The 15483-nt window shown below is 40.7% G+C and overlaps 1 pseudogene; it reads left to right on the forward strand.

Annotated features, from left to right (window-relative positions):
- The first annotated feature begins 1498 nt into the window (after positions 1–1498).
- LOC120842084 overlaps positions 1499–15483 on the forward strand; it is a 51389-nt pseudogene continuing 37404 nt past the window's right edge.

Raw genomic sequence — 15483 nt, forward strand, 5'->3', positions numbered from 1 at the left:
TGAGCACAAAACAATAGGCAATGATTCTTCCAACATCAATTTATACTTTATGCAGTTGCTGCATAGGACAAGGTGCAAAAGGTAAATTCTAGACCAGGGGTTCTCAAAAAATACAAACCTTGAACACTCATTTCTCTTGGGGGATATCATGGCCGGCTTGCTAAAATAGGCGTCTCAGCTGAGTCTGGATGAAAGAATGCACAACCGAGGCTAGCACAGGTGCGAAGTGGAAGACTCGGTTTAGACCTAGGCACCCGTAAACTTCAGGCTTGACAGGCTTTCTTTCACCCAGTCTCAGGTGAGACACTGATTCGAGCAAGACATGAAGAACTTTGCTCTCAGCATTGCGGCAATACAACAGTGCGGAGGCTTATACACCTTATAAAAAATAACAATTACAGGAGCACTGAATAAATTTTTGACGCCATTTTCTCAGAATATAGCGGTGCAGTTAAAATATATTCAATGTTGCAGATGACGAAATTGCTTACTATGCATGTGAGAAATAGGAATATGTGAATACGTTTTTTTTCCTTGCCTTCTTCCACAGAAGTAACATGTCTGCTTCATAGTCACACCAATGGGATAACAGACAATCTGTCATGTCCCCCAAGCACGCCTGTGGGTCACATATAACAAAACACCATAGATGGCGAAAGGGGTAAGAGGAGGTCCGGACCCTTCGGGCCACACCCCTGGCTACGTGTCCGGTGTTTGGACAAGCCGAAAGAAATCATATCACATTTGAAAAAGGTTTATTGAGTCACAGGGTGCCCCCCAGCCTCCGTCTGATAACGTCTGAAAGGCTCCTCCCCCATCCTGCACGGAGTACCAGCTTAGCTGAGAACTGCCGTTTCACCCAAGCCTTTAACCTAAACGAAGCGTGTGATAGACACACAAGCCACCGCGGTCACCACATCATGGCGCTCATAATGTGGAGCAGCCGACGGCCCGGTATTCACCTTCAAATCCAAAAAGGGTGTACACCAGTTATTTCAGAATGTTTACTCAGTATATTCCAAACTCCTGTCTAACATCTGAATATTTTCCAAAGGAGTGGAAGAAAGGGAAAATACTACTGCTAAATAAAAAAGATAACGACAAAGCAAAACCCAACGCCTATCGCCCAGTTTGCCTAAATTCCATACTCGGAAAAGTTTTAGAACGTGCACTCTATAGCAGATTATATTTCTTCCTTAACTCAAAAAAACTATTACACCCACGACAATTCGGGTTCACACATCTTAAATCACCTACACAAGCTCTGTTCACACTTACTACACATCTACAAAAACTAAAAAATAAATCAACAGCGGTAGCTATGGTATCTCTAGACTTTACAGGAGCATTTAACACATTATGTTATCCGGTAGTTTTGGCCTATTTAAAGCACCATTCTTGCCCAAGTAATCTATACAATCTGCTATATTCATTCTTCCACGATAGAACCGTCACATATATCACTCCAGAAAAACAAGAAATAAACAAATCAATTAATATGGGAGGCCCCCAGGGCTCTCCACTAAGCCCCTTACTATGGAACATGTTACCATCAGGATTACTAGAAAGAACCTTTCCGAATCACATATATCTACAAGCGTTTGCAGATGACATCGTAGTTGTCATAGAAGGGAACTCAAGAAGAGAATTAGAAGAAAGAACTATCGAAATACTGCAAGAAATAGGACAGTGGACATCCGAACGTAAGCTATATTTGAACTACTCGAAATGTAAATGTCTAATAATAACTAGAGGAGAACTATATAAAAAAAGACCCCCAATAATAAAATTTCAGGAACATAAGTTAGAAATAGTGAAACAACTTAAAATTTTAGGAGTCATTTATGACACATTTAACCTTCTTAGCACACCTTCAATATATAAAACAGAAAGTTCAAATCCATACAGCCAACATCTCAAAAATATACTCAACAAATTGGGGTATCACATCAAGCCAACTACGGGAAATATACTTACGAAGCATAGAAAGATATATAGTGTATGGATCACCCGCGTGGTGGAGACCATCAGGAAATTCACATATGTTAAGACAACTGCAATCCATACAAAGGTTACCATTACTTAAAATAGCAAGAGCGTTCCGCACAGTTTCTAACATAAGCCTGCCCATACTATGTAATATCACCCCAATCAACATTACTCTTGACGTAGAATCATTTATGTTTAATGTCTTCCAACTTAAGATACCCGCCCAATTCGATAGCTTTAGTATCTCCCCCACAGAGGTATCGTATCCTATAGATCTTTGGAAAACTCATCCAACAAAGAGATTCAATATATCATTCCAAAGAATCAATTCTATTACTGTATCTCAAATAACCAACGTCATATCACTCTATACAGATGGTTCAGTGTACTTAGATCAGGTGGGAGAAGCATTCGTTATTCTCAAAAACAATGGAAGAATTATAAAAATAGGAAAATATCGCTTACCGAAACACAGTAAAATATTCGATGCAGAGGCTATTGCCATATTAAAAGCCCTTGATTATATTCTTGCAACAAGAGATGAACTACATTGTACCCTATACACCGACAGCCTATCAGTCCTACAAGCATTGGCAAATCCAAACAATGCAATTCCTTTAATTAACGAAATAAAACATATAATCCAATCAGTCAACAGATTTAATACAATGGCTTTTTTTCACGTCAAAAGCCATACTAATATTTTAGGGAACGATCTAGCCGACCAATTTGCAAACTCGGCACGTTATCATGGCCAATACATACACCTACTAGAATCAAAACAAAATATAAAACATACAATAATGGAATTAGCACGTAGGAGATGGGATCACTCTTGGCAAAACGATGGCAAAAACACAGAATTATTTAAATGGATACCATCAACCAATCATATACCCATTAGCTTCCCTCCTTCTAGTAACATCACACAAATTATTACTGCACATGGCAGATTTCCTTTTTATTTCTATAGATTTAATATACACAACCACACTACTTGTCCCTGTGGACAAACTTGTACTAGTATGGATCATTACTTTACTGCATGCCATCTAACAAAACCATTTATTCAAAAACTTTCAATATCGCACATAAACTTGAATATTCGTCAAAAGCTACTGAACTCTAAAACTCATATAAATACTCTGGAGGCGTTAGTTAAACATATTTCAGACAACATTCCATACTATATAAATAAATATATATATATATATATATATATATATATATATATATATATATATATATATATGTGCGTATATGTATACATATGTGAATGTATAAGTATGTGTGTTTATATGTGCGCGTGGGTGTATGTATATGTAGGTATGTATGTGTGCATGTATATGTATATATATGTATATATGATTATATGTATTTGTAACAAACTTGAGAATGGAAGATAACAATCTCAAGGAAAAACAAAAACTACTGTAAAAAACATTCCTTACAGACTAACTTTTAACCCAAACAAGAACGGAATAAAAGAAAAAGACAACCAAAAGTCATCTTTAAACCCTGAACTGCTAATATGCACACTGTCGATGGCCTTGGAAGACCCAAAAGTGGTGGATAGGGGGGTTTGGACCAGTTCCATTCTCCGGGCTTCCTTAGCTTCTTAGAAGAAAAAAAAAAACAAAAAAACGCCATCTTTATGAGAAGACTTCTTTGGTTAGGAGAGCCGTGGACTAGTTCCTGGTTCGGAGCTTCTCCTTAGCTTTCCATCCTGAACCAACACCACAATCAATGGCAATTGGAAGGCCCACAACATGATCAGGGGGAGTGAGCCAGTTTCCTTCCCTGGGATTCCACTAACCACCCTCGACAAACAGCCATCCACAGAGAAGACCCCAAACAACAGGTTACAAGGACCTAAGACCAGTTACAGGTTCCGGGCTTCTCAGCAAGAGTAACGAGAGTATCTACAATAAAACTGGAACGAAAAGTCATCTACTCTCAGAGCAACAGTGTCCAGGAACGGACAACCAAGACAGACAGTGAAAAAGAAAAGAGGTTGATCTCTTATTGCACCCCTCAAGACCGACCACCAACAACAAACAACGTACGAAAAGAAAAGTAATACTGACGAAAACGACTAAATATTTAGTGTCTGTTTCAAGACATAACCTCATTCCTCCCAATCTCAAAAAAAAAAGATTAATAGCAACACATGATAAGAATACAGGATGCAAACATGAAGTTATATAAGTGTGATCCTTCTCCTTCGGGGGAAAATGTAAATAGGTAAATACTAGGGTATGTATAGCTATAATAATAATCTCTTGCTGTAAAATATAATCATTAAAAAAAATCAAAAACAACGAAACATTACAATGCTCTCTGCTCCCTCCTCCCCCCCCTCAAAAATAATTAAGGCGACAGACAAATAAGAAATAAAATGAAAACATACATGAGAACGCCAAGATACGTAGAAATACATAACTAATTTTAAAATAAAATCATTAAAAGAGAATAAAATTTTAACATTGTTTCCAATCCATTTTCTTATATATTCCAGTACGAAAATTTTAAAGAAGACAACTTCCTCGTCGTCAAGAACACAGAAGACAAGAGGCAGGACCAAGCGGAACAACAATTAATAACTTAATACCAAAGGAAAAAAACGAAACACAAATACTCATAATTGCTCGCAGGATTCTCCAAGTTCGTCCCAATGCCAATGTTCAGCTGTCTCCCTATTTTTCTTTTTAATTGGCTTTAAGGACTAAAGAAACGTTTGGTCAATTACGGCCCTCATTTTTTATATTATATTGGATCAAACCTGTTATACCGTCAGGTGGTGCAGGTCGAGAGGAACAGTTTATTTCCTTTTTTTATCTCTCACTTAGAAATTGAGTAATTGAGTATATTCCAAAGCTTTAAACTTCTGCTACCTTTGCTGGCTGCACATTCACACTCTGTTACTCTTAAATACACAAGTCGTCAAAAAGGCATCTAAGGCCTTTAAAAAACCTAAAAGATCCAAACGTATTGAAATCTGACATACCAGTTCTGATACGCCTCCCTAGTACGCTGGGGGTGCTGTGACAACCGGCTGCTGCAGGGCTCTCACCAGACGAGAAAGCTGTGGCACAAAAAAAAAATTGACAGAAATGCTGAGCAGCAGGCATGCTGGAATATGACTGCTGACTACCATTATCCCACTAAAGTGTCTTCCACTGCAAAATGCACAAGCCACACAAGAAAGCAAATCCGTATTCCAGCACCCAGCACAACTCCCTCCTCAGCACCGCCGCAGGGTACAGAACACGACATTTTATGTTGCGAGACATCCCTCCCCACAGAAAAAGATACGTGAAGCAGACTGATCTGCGGGCAAACTGAACGTTGCTACGCACCATCAGCTGCACACGTGCTGTTTCTGGGCTTGTTTATAGCTACCATTATGTGAGACTGTTGAGCCATCTGGCAATATTATTTGACGAGGATAAAGAACACAAAACGATATAATTGAGGCAACGACAACATGGGTAGTTGGTAGAAACATTTGAAGGTGAGCGACATTGAGGTGCTGCTAAACACGAAGAAACAAGCTGGGTCGCGAAGCTGGGCCATGGCACACTCGTCCTCATACATTCTGTCACTGCTGCTTTCGATTCTCGCATCGAGGTACAACCACCAGTTTATTTAGGTCATTACGCAGTTATTTCAGCTTTCATTATCCACGATTGGAGACGACCCCCAACATGCCCAAGGGCAGAGGATAAAAAGAGGAAACACACTAATCTTTATGCAAATATGATAAAAATACAGATTTTAAACACAAAAACAGGCCTTCAGCTTAAAACCTACGGAATAAAAATCACCACACAAAAACTCAATCTTAAAAAGAACAGACATACACCAAACCTGTTTCTTTAGAAAAGTTATAAAGTAACTTCTTACGCTAAGAGCCAAAACATAGCAGTCTTATTCAACACATTTCCACGGTTTATTATTGTTATTGATTATTTCAGCTTAAACGTGTGGTCATTTCCTTCGTTCAAAGCTCTTTCAGGAGAGAACTATAATAAAGGCACACACTCCTTCAATATAACTTTTCACACTTATAGATGCAGACTCTTGTTTTTATTAAGCGTTTATGACAAAACCCTGCATTTACGATTGGTTGAACTTAGCATAAAGGTTGCAGACAAATAAGCATCTGCCTTTAGCGGTGTCAAAACACATAACCTATTATAAAAATGTTGTGCCCTTATAAAACACTACTGAGATGGTTTTGACTACAGAGAATGACCACAATTTTATGCTGAAAGAATCAATTACAATGATGAAACCTAGCAATCTCTTGAATGCCTTCCCTGTGTTTTGCCATCGGGTGGACGCAGTTTCTTGGCCTATATTTATTTTAGAAACAAGTGTGATGCTTGTCTGTCTTTGAAAGCGATGTTGTGCATGATAATATTTACTTCCTAGGTTGAAAGCCCAAGGGATTCCCTGTTGTTTGTTTAATCACATCTACACACACGTTAGTATGTTGCTCCTTTGCGTTTACTGTCCTTGGTTATGTTAGGCGTTGTGAACCGTATAACGCTGTACGGTCCAGAAAGAAATTCCCTTTATACAGTGATGGTAAGCAGAACATAAATTGCAAAGCGTGTCTCCGTGTCTTCCCTTGTTTCCTCTTTTGGGTCTCCCATTAATTTTTGGTTCATTGGAACTCCGCTGTGTGTGACACTTCTCTGCGTTTTCTTCATCCTTCAAAGAACCCGTTTTGAATAATTTGATCTTGTCTAGCCTGCACTTGCTAGTTTGCACAAGGCACGCATCCAGAGTGAAGGGCCATAAAAACCAGCCCCCCCCCCTCTCCCCAAAGTCTTCCATTTTGTTGGTGCCTCCTCTCCCCCAGCCCCCTTGTATAACATCTTGTCATAGGCGCTGCCCAATCAAAATCCTGGCTACGGGCCTAGCTCCCACCCGTTTTTTTTTTTTTTGTTTGTTCATTACTGTAGGATTCAACTGTAAGTACAGTATTAATGCAGAGGAAAAAAATTGTTGCATACTTTTGTTGGCTAGTGCTGACGAGTGGACGAGTTGGTAGACAGTTAATTATTAAGAATAAATTGTGAAGAACATGGGAACAGGGGATACAAACACAACACAGCGCTGTGTTCATCTCCTCCATCTTGACTGTGCGGTTCCCATTCTTTGTTTTTAATATTAATTATTTTTAATGATTTTATGTTTGGTATCATTTGTATAGGGGTTCAATGTAACGACCCACCTGCCATTGCATTCACTTTAGGGGCAGCATCCCCCATCTTGAGGGATGCTGCCCCCTTCCTTATGGTGCCATCGTTCAGGAAGTGCAGGGTTGGCGTCACTCTCACTCTTGTGGTGCAATTCCCCAGGTTCCCATAGGACTCAAGTTGCCAGCCAAACTGAGCCAGGCCTGCCAACCCTGCGGGAAATGTCAATTCCACTCTTCTTGATGTAGAGAACAAACGTTTTGCGTGTACCTGAAAGAAGCTCCAACAGTGGAGAAACGCAATAATTGGTCCTTTTTTGAACACATATTCCTTTGCTGAGAGCATACGATAACGTTACACGCTATTGTACATTCAGTGGTGCGGCTTAATTTATGATGAACATTTTTTATATAACTTCAATCCAACAAATCATCACAATCAAAGCCCTGCGTTCTGAGGTACCAGCGTGCTCTCGTCTCTTCCTCTCCCTCAATTTCTTGCCGTATAGGATTTCGCTCTCGGGCTTTTAGAGAAAAGATTCAATATAATAGGTCGGATATAAATGGTTGCTATGAACCATCCTATGCATTTACAAATTACCTGATATCATAAAAGCACTAGAGGTGGTTAGGGCTGTACTGCATCAATTACAAATTTGTAAGTAATTAAAAGTTGACATTTGTTTATTACTATTGGCTATTATTCTTTGACAGAAGGAATAACTCGGTGAGGTGGTACGTTGCTAGTATTTTAACTCCATCGAATATTCAGGTCATTTTCGCATTGTTTCATGCTTTTGCTTTTTCTAACTGCTCCGCTGTTTATAGCGGCTTTCGCCGCCACTAGAAAAACGTGACACCCAAACTCACATTATATACATCACACAATCGTAAACTTCGAAAGCGTGCCGCTTCGGCATACGCGAAGAGACCGCGCGTGTCTACGGCACAGGCATCAGCACAGGCAAGAAATCATGCTGCTCGCGCTTGTAACGTTTTTCTCGCTCCCGCTTTATGAAACAAATCGGTGGCTAGAGGCTGTTGGGACCATACGTCAGAACTATCATAACCTGTGATCGCTTGAACTGCCGTCAGACTGCACTTGAACGCTCCGCAAATGCATCGTCGGACGAACGTTGTAGAACGGTGCCCAGAAAGGTCTTTCGGTTCCGCCGCACGCGAATCTTTCTCATTCTGCGGAGCGAGCCATATGTTTTGAAGAAGGTAAGCTCTTTTCAAATACCGAAATAACACCAGCCAGAAGCATTGTTCGAATCAAGCATGGCTTAGTAAGCACATGGTGCACGACAAAGTTTGAAACAGCGGCGCACTTCGTAGAAACAAAATAACACTGCTCACCGGTGCTCGGAGCAGGGTTGCTATGTTGCGCTTTTTGCACTCCCAGGAGATTGGGAAGAAGGAAGTGACGTCAACGACTAGAGCAAACGCAGATTGGATGTTGACAGAAGAAAACAAGATCAACATCCAATCTGCATTTGCTGCGTTGTTGACGTCACTTCCTTCTCCCTAGTCTCCTGGCAGTGCGAAAAGCGCAACACAGCCCCCCAGTAGCCGATCATAGACTGTCTGAAACTTATGTTGGTAAGACGCAGCGTCTCTCAGCTCTCAGCCATCGCTCGCTATTCTTGAACACGGTATTCGTTAGGAAGATATCTAAAATATCTGTTAAAACGGCTAAAACGTAAAAAGGAAGCTATTCTAGAAGCCTGCGGAACCCCAACGCGTGAGTGGCAACGCCAAACGGACGCTGGTTACAATGGCGATGGTCTTCCGCAGTGTTCAAAAGGCTCTTTTTTGTTTGCTTTGAAAACGAAACTAAGCAAATTAATATATTACTAATAATAATGCCACTATAATGTTGTAAAAAATGAACAAAAATATAGTTTATCTTAGGTTTTATCTAAACTTGAGGTTTTCTTTTCAATGTAAAAAATGTAAAAACCGAAACAGAAACTATTTCAAGCTACGTTTCGTTCGTCGTATTCGCTTCCTTGCGTGTGTATCAGGGTTGGGCAGAAATACTCAAAAATGTATTTGGAAATACAAATACTGGGATACATTGAAATAGTAGCTAAAATACTGATACTATGATACATGGGCAAAAATGTATCGCGATACGTATCGGAAATACATTTTAAAAAGAGGCAAAAAGTATTTGGAAATACAAATACAGTAATACATTTTAGGGAGGGCAGAAATACAATTACAGTAATACATTTTAGGGAGGGCAGAAATACAAATACAGAAATACTGATACTGCAATACATTTTCCAAATCTTTTGAGACGCCAAATGAGATGAAGCTTGAATTTTGAAGTGGATGTTTTCGATCCCGAAATTACGTTCCTGTAGGCTTGGCACTTTCCCTTGAAGGTAGTGGTTTCGGACGACAAGGAGTCTTCAATGGGCCCAAACAAACGTTCCAAAAATTGCTGACCGCGGTTCCTTACATGACATCCTGTCTGTCTGACGAGGGAATCCTGTCAATATTGATCACATTATGTCACGGCGGAATGAACTAGAATTCTATATCTGTAGGTGTGGCCTTGAACATGAAACTTTACCACGCTGCTGTATGAAAGGACAGTGCGCACTTTCGTTGTAGGCTACCTAGCTGAAGATCGTGCATGCAGTGTCATTCGGAATTTTTGAGAGTAGTGGACCACCTGGAGAATCTTGGAATACATGTCTTATCTTTTGTTTTACAGTTGAAAAAACGATACGGTAGCATCCCTGTTCTGAAGGTCCTTACTACCGACCCTCCGCCACCGACGCACGGATTGCAGTCCTCAAGTTTTGCCTAGCATTATCCAAACAGAGACCTCGTGGATTACGAGCTGATATTGCCGGCACAGGTGCGAGCTGTCCAAGAAACGGCGGTCTCGAGACTAGTGGAGGGAGCACGTAGTCTGGGATGGCACAGCGATGCCACTTCTGGTCTCCTTCTAGGTTTCGGATCACCAGAGCAGCGGGTCACGTTCACGTCGGCTGATGACGTACCCTTGAGCCGTGCAATATTACGGGCGCAGCCGCAGATGCATTCAGATATGTGTTGAACTTCACAGCATGAATCTTCCTACTATTTCAAGTCAACCACCGCCTGGCTCGTGCTGCAACGGAATGTGACTCAGCTTTGCCGGCAGGGTGTACTCTGTAGGCTAAGGCGAGAGAGACGGTTAGCAGCGGGCATTGGATGCCAGGAAACAACGACTCAAGAAATCCCTACCTAAGGACCTGCGGCAGAATATGCTCTGACTCCACTCTTGGCACGCCACCTGGTTCGAGTTTCCGACTACGCAACACTTCTCAGAAGAGAGAAGAGGACTAATAGAAAAATAGTTTGCTGAATCAAAAGGAACCTTGGACAGCACAGTAACAATACCCCAGCATCTCCTTGACTCTGGTGCCCTTAGAAATAAAAAAAAAAAAAAATGCGTTCGAAATTTTTTTTTTTTTTCGGGGGAAGGGGGGGGGGGGAGTATTTCTCAAGAAATGTCACGAAATACACTTCATCGTGATTGTATCGCGATACAAAGGAACATTCAAAATGTATTTCGATACAGGAATACAGATACTGGTGAAAAAATTGTATCGCGATACAGAAATACAGATACAAAATGTATTTCTGAAATACTATCGCGATACATTTGTATCGCGATACTGCCCAACCCCGGTATGCACGCATGCCGGTCCGGGTTCGTGTTCGCGTGTGGATGCGTCCGCGTGCTTGTTTATGCGTGCGTCTGTGCTTGTGCGTGCGTGCGTTTGCGCGTGAGCACGCGTGTGTATGTGTGTCAGCTCGCGCGCAAGCATATCTCTTTTTGCGTTTTATTCGAGTACGCCAGAAAGCAGACCAATTGGGTGTCCCTGAACACTGTAACAAACACTAAATGATTGAATTATTATTAATATTATTGAAATATACCAGCGCGAAGTCCAGTGTTTTTTCCTTAACTCTGCAGTGAACACTAGTTGATTGATTGATTGGTTGATTGATTGTTTGATTCTTTGATTGAGATTTATTTTTGCCGGTCGTCATTTGAGACAGACACCAATCGGCCACTTTCGCAAATAGGGCGAAGATCCGTCGCTCTTCTAAATATCGCGCTTCGAACGTACCTCGAGAAGTTCGACCCCTTGATTTATTTATTTATTTATAAATACCCTCAAGGCATGAAGCATTATAGAGGGGAGTGGTACAGCAAATACAATAAGTGAAATGGAATAATAATTGGGAAAGCATACACGAAAGAAAATAAAAAAAACAATGGTTACAAATTATTAATACACTTTGATACTATATAGTCCACTAGCCTGAAACCGGCAAACACAACGTCTTCTACTAATACAGTTAAATAATCAATCAGATATATTTTTAAGGCAGATTGAAACAAATCATAATTAGTAATAGTGGCTATCAGAGAGGGAAGGTGGTTCCAGTCACTAGACGTACGTGGGATGAAGGAATAAAAAAAGGAATTAGTGTTGCATGAAATGACTCCTACTTTATGTGGGTGATCCATCCGTGACGACATGTATGAAGGTGATGTTAACAGTTCACCGCGTAAAGTGGTGTGGTGGAAAATTTTATGGAACAAACAAAGTCGTGCGTTTTTGCGTCGTGACGCTAGGGAAGAAAGACCTAGGTTAGATTTCACGGAGGATACGCTAGCAGCTCGTTGGTACTTAGAATATATAAATCGAACCGAGTTATTTTGAATCATTTCCAACTGATTAACGAGAGTTCCGATGCCAGGATCCCATATCGCTGAAGCATATTCTAGTTGTGAGCGCACAATTGTTTTGTAGAACAGTAATTTAATAGAAGTAGGGGCCGAGTAAAAGTTGCGTTTTAGGTACCCAAGCATACGGTTAGCCTTGTTAGTAATGGAGTCGATGTGAATTTGCCAGCTAAGATTAGAAGTAATATGGACGCCTAAATACTTGTATGATTCGACAATTTCGAGTAGACTACTATCAAGGTGATATGAAGGTAAGTTAGCGGAACAACGAGAGATTCGCATGAATTTGCACTTGTTAACATTCAGTGTCATATGCCACGTTTTGCACCAAGAAGTGATAGCGTCAATATCAGATTGAAGTGCATGCACGTCATTGATAGAGGTTATTTCCCGGTAAAGAACACAATCATCTGCGAATAGATAAATCGAAGATGATACACAGTTTGGTAGATTGTTAATATAGACAAGGAAAAGTAATGGCCCAAGTACGGTACCTTGGGGTACGCCAGATATTACAGGGTGAAGGAGAGAGCTGACTTCATTTGCGGTTACAAATTGCTGACGATGTGTGAGAAAGCATTCAAGCCATTTTAGTATGTTAATATCAATACCTGTTTTTTTTTAGTTTTAGCAGCAGGAGCTGGTGAGATACCTTATCAAATGCTTTCACGAAATCCAGATATATACAGTCGGCGGATGATCGGTTATCGAGTATAGATTGCAACTTATGGGTGAATAAAGCCAGTTGTGTCTCGCACGAAAAAGATTTGCGAAAGCCGTGCTGTGCGCGGTGAAAAAAAGAGTTTGATTCCAGATAGTTCGCGATATGGGAGAAAAGTATGTGTTCTAGAATTTTGCAAGGAACGCTAGTGATTGATATGGGTCTGTAGTTGTAGGGTGAGTGCTTGTCGCCAGATTTGTGCACGGGAACCACCCTCCCTATTTTCCGGTCCTGCGGGAGCTCACCAGAATTGAGGGATTGGTGAAAAATTTTAGCGAGGGCGACAGAGGTATAGGCTTTCGTGTTTTTTAGGAACATGGGAGTAATACAGTCAACACCAGAGCAGGAGAAAGGTTTGAGAGAGTCAATAATTTTGGCAACACCATCAGTCTCAATCTGCACAGGATACATGGGTAAATACACAGGGTTACTAAATGAAGGCAAAACGTCACAAAAAACACACGAAAAAGCGCTGGAAAACACGTTGTTAAGCGTATCTGAATACTGTTTGTCATCAATTGGTTCACCGTCCAAATTCGTTAGTACAATTCGCGAACTATCAGCCGGGTTCAATACATTCCAAAATTTTCTTGGATTGTTCAGCAACATATTTGGTAATGTGTTGGTTAGAAAATTTTCCTTCGCCGATTTGACTGCAGAATTATATTCATCAGCCAGGTACGATATAGAGACCATCGATGTTGGTCACTAGACGTTTTTGCACTTCTATACATGCGTTTTTTTCGATTGGAAAGGCGCCTGATAAATGAATTATACCATGGTGCTTGCGGATTATAACAGATTACACGAACTGGAATAAAACGGATAGCAAGCTCTGTCATCTTCGTTTTTAGAAGCTTCCAATTATATTCAACTGAGCGTGCTTCGAACCCGTTTAGAAACGCTTGTAGAAATAAAAACAGTTCATCATTGATTTGGTTAAAGTCAGCATTAGGATAATTACGTATCACTTTAGTTCTATTAGAAAACTTTTTTACAGGAATAGTCACAGAAAAATTTAGTAGAGAGTGATCACTTATTTTCGGCATGTATGTTACTTCTGAGCATAACTCGGGACAAGTAGTTAATACCAAATCTAACAGGTTCGCACTCGTCGGTGTAACTCTGGTTGGTTCGGAAATAATCAGTGTAAAGTGAAAGTATGAACATAACTCGATGAATTCCTGGCAAACAGACGAGGACGAATTTAGTGAAGGGGGGGACGTTGACCATTTGATTCCTGGATAATTAAAATCACCCAGCAAGAATACAGGGGATGTTGGGTACCGTGTGATAACGATGTTTATGGCATCATAGAGCTCAGTAACAAAGGTAGAGGAATCATTCGGGGGGCGATAGCAAACCCCGACAACCATTCTACAATGAGCTAGTTTTACAGACACCCATATAATCTCTAAGAATGACACAATATGAAGTGCGAATGACTCAAATTCCTTTTTAATCGCTATTAGTACACCACCACCTTGCCTCGTTCCCTATCTCGTCTGTAGAAATGAAATTGATTGGACAAATCGAATATTTCATTTTCACGAATGTTACTGTTAAGCCATGTCTCTGTTAACACGACAATATCGGCAGAGCAAGAATCAATAGCAGAAGAAATTTCGGTGCGGTTTCTGACAACGCTTCTGATATCAGTAAATAAAATAGAGACTTGTGATAAGGATGCACGATAACCACAGCCCCTCGGTAACCCCTACGTGTCTGACGTATCACGTTGCCTGGATGACGCAGCGTGTTGTCCCGAGGGCACAGTTGTTGGTGTATCGGTAGTAGCTGATTGTGAAATCGGAATTCTTGACTCACAAATTTTATCGGAGACAGGGTCGTACGTGTATAATTTTCCATTAACGAACGGTTTGTTGTATTTCAGCTGGAAGGAGGGACTGTTAGGCATCGTTTTGGCGAATTCGGTCAGCTTCCTCTGTACTTCGCTCGTCGCGGGTGAAAAATCCTCAGTTACACTCACGTCGTGTTCTTTCAGTTTAGCTTTGGCCTGAAGTACCTTTTCTTTAGTTTTAAAACTAGAAAATTTTATTATTACGGGGCGGCACCTTGAGCCGGAAAATTTTCCTAAACGGTGAGCGCGTTCGATATCAATCGAGGCTAGCTGAATACCAAGCCAGTTGGACAACAAGTTTGATACCTTTTCTTCTGTTTGTGGCCACGCTTCCTGAATATCTGGAATTCCGTGTAAAATCAAATTGTCACGCCGTGACCTGTCCTCTAGTTCGTTAATACGAGTCTGCAATAATTGGTTTTGTCTTTGAAGACCTTCTACCGTGTTGGAAGTATTCCGCAAATCAACTTCAACACTATCTAGCACCTCTAGCTTCTCTTCGACAGCTGTTAATCTACCGCCTATATTTGTAAGCGTAGATTCAATGTTTTGTTGACCGTTTCTAATTTCAGTGATGCTTTGTTTTAATTCCTGATTACCTGTTGCTATTTCAGCTGATTGCTTTTGAAGATCGCGCAACATGCGCAAAATTTCTATGTTTTGATCTGCCTGGGTCAGTGCAACCGCTCCCTCAGTATTATCTTTTGTCATACTAACCATGGGCTGGCTAGTTTTTCCTTTGGTGGACTGTGACGACGTGGTTCGTGTGAAAGGGCCGGGATTGGGGTCTACGTCACCCGACATCAATAAAAGAAGACAATTTTTCAAGTACTCCAATATCACACTAAGAAACACCCGTGGGCTCGGGAACAGCAATAGCAAACGTTTGTTTTTGTTTTTTGGGTTCAAAGGAATGTGGATACCCACCTGAGGTACGAAGA

This window comes from Ixodes scapularis, unplaced genomic scaffold, assembly GCF_016920785.2.
Source record: "Ixodes scapularis isolate PalLabHiFi unplaced genomic scaffold, ASM1692078v2 PGA_scaffold8__174_contigs__length_109621045, whole genome shotgun sequence".
Lineage (NCBI taxonomy): Eukaryota > Metazoa > Arthropoda > Arachnida > Ixodida > Ixodidae > Ixodes > Ixodes scapularis.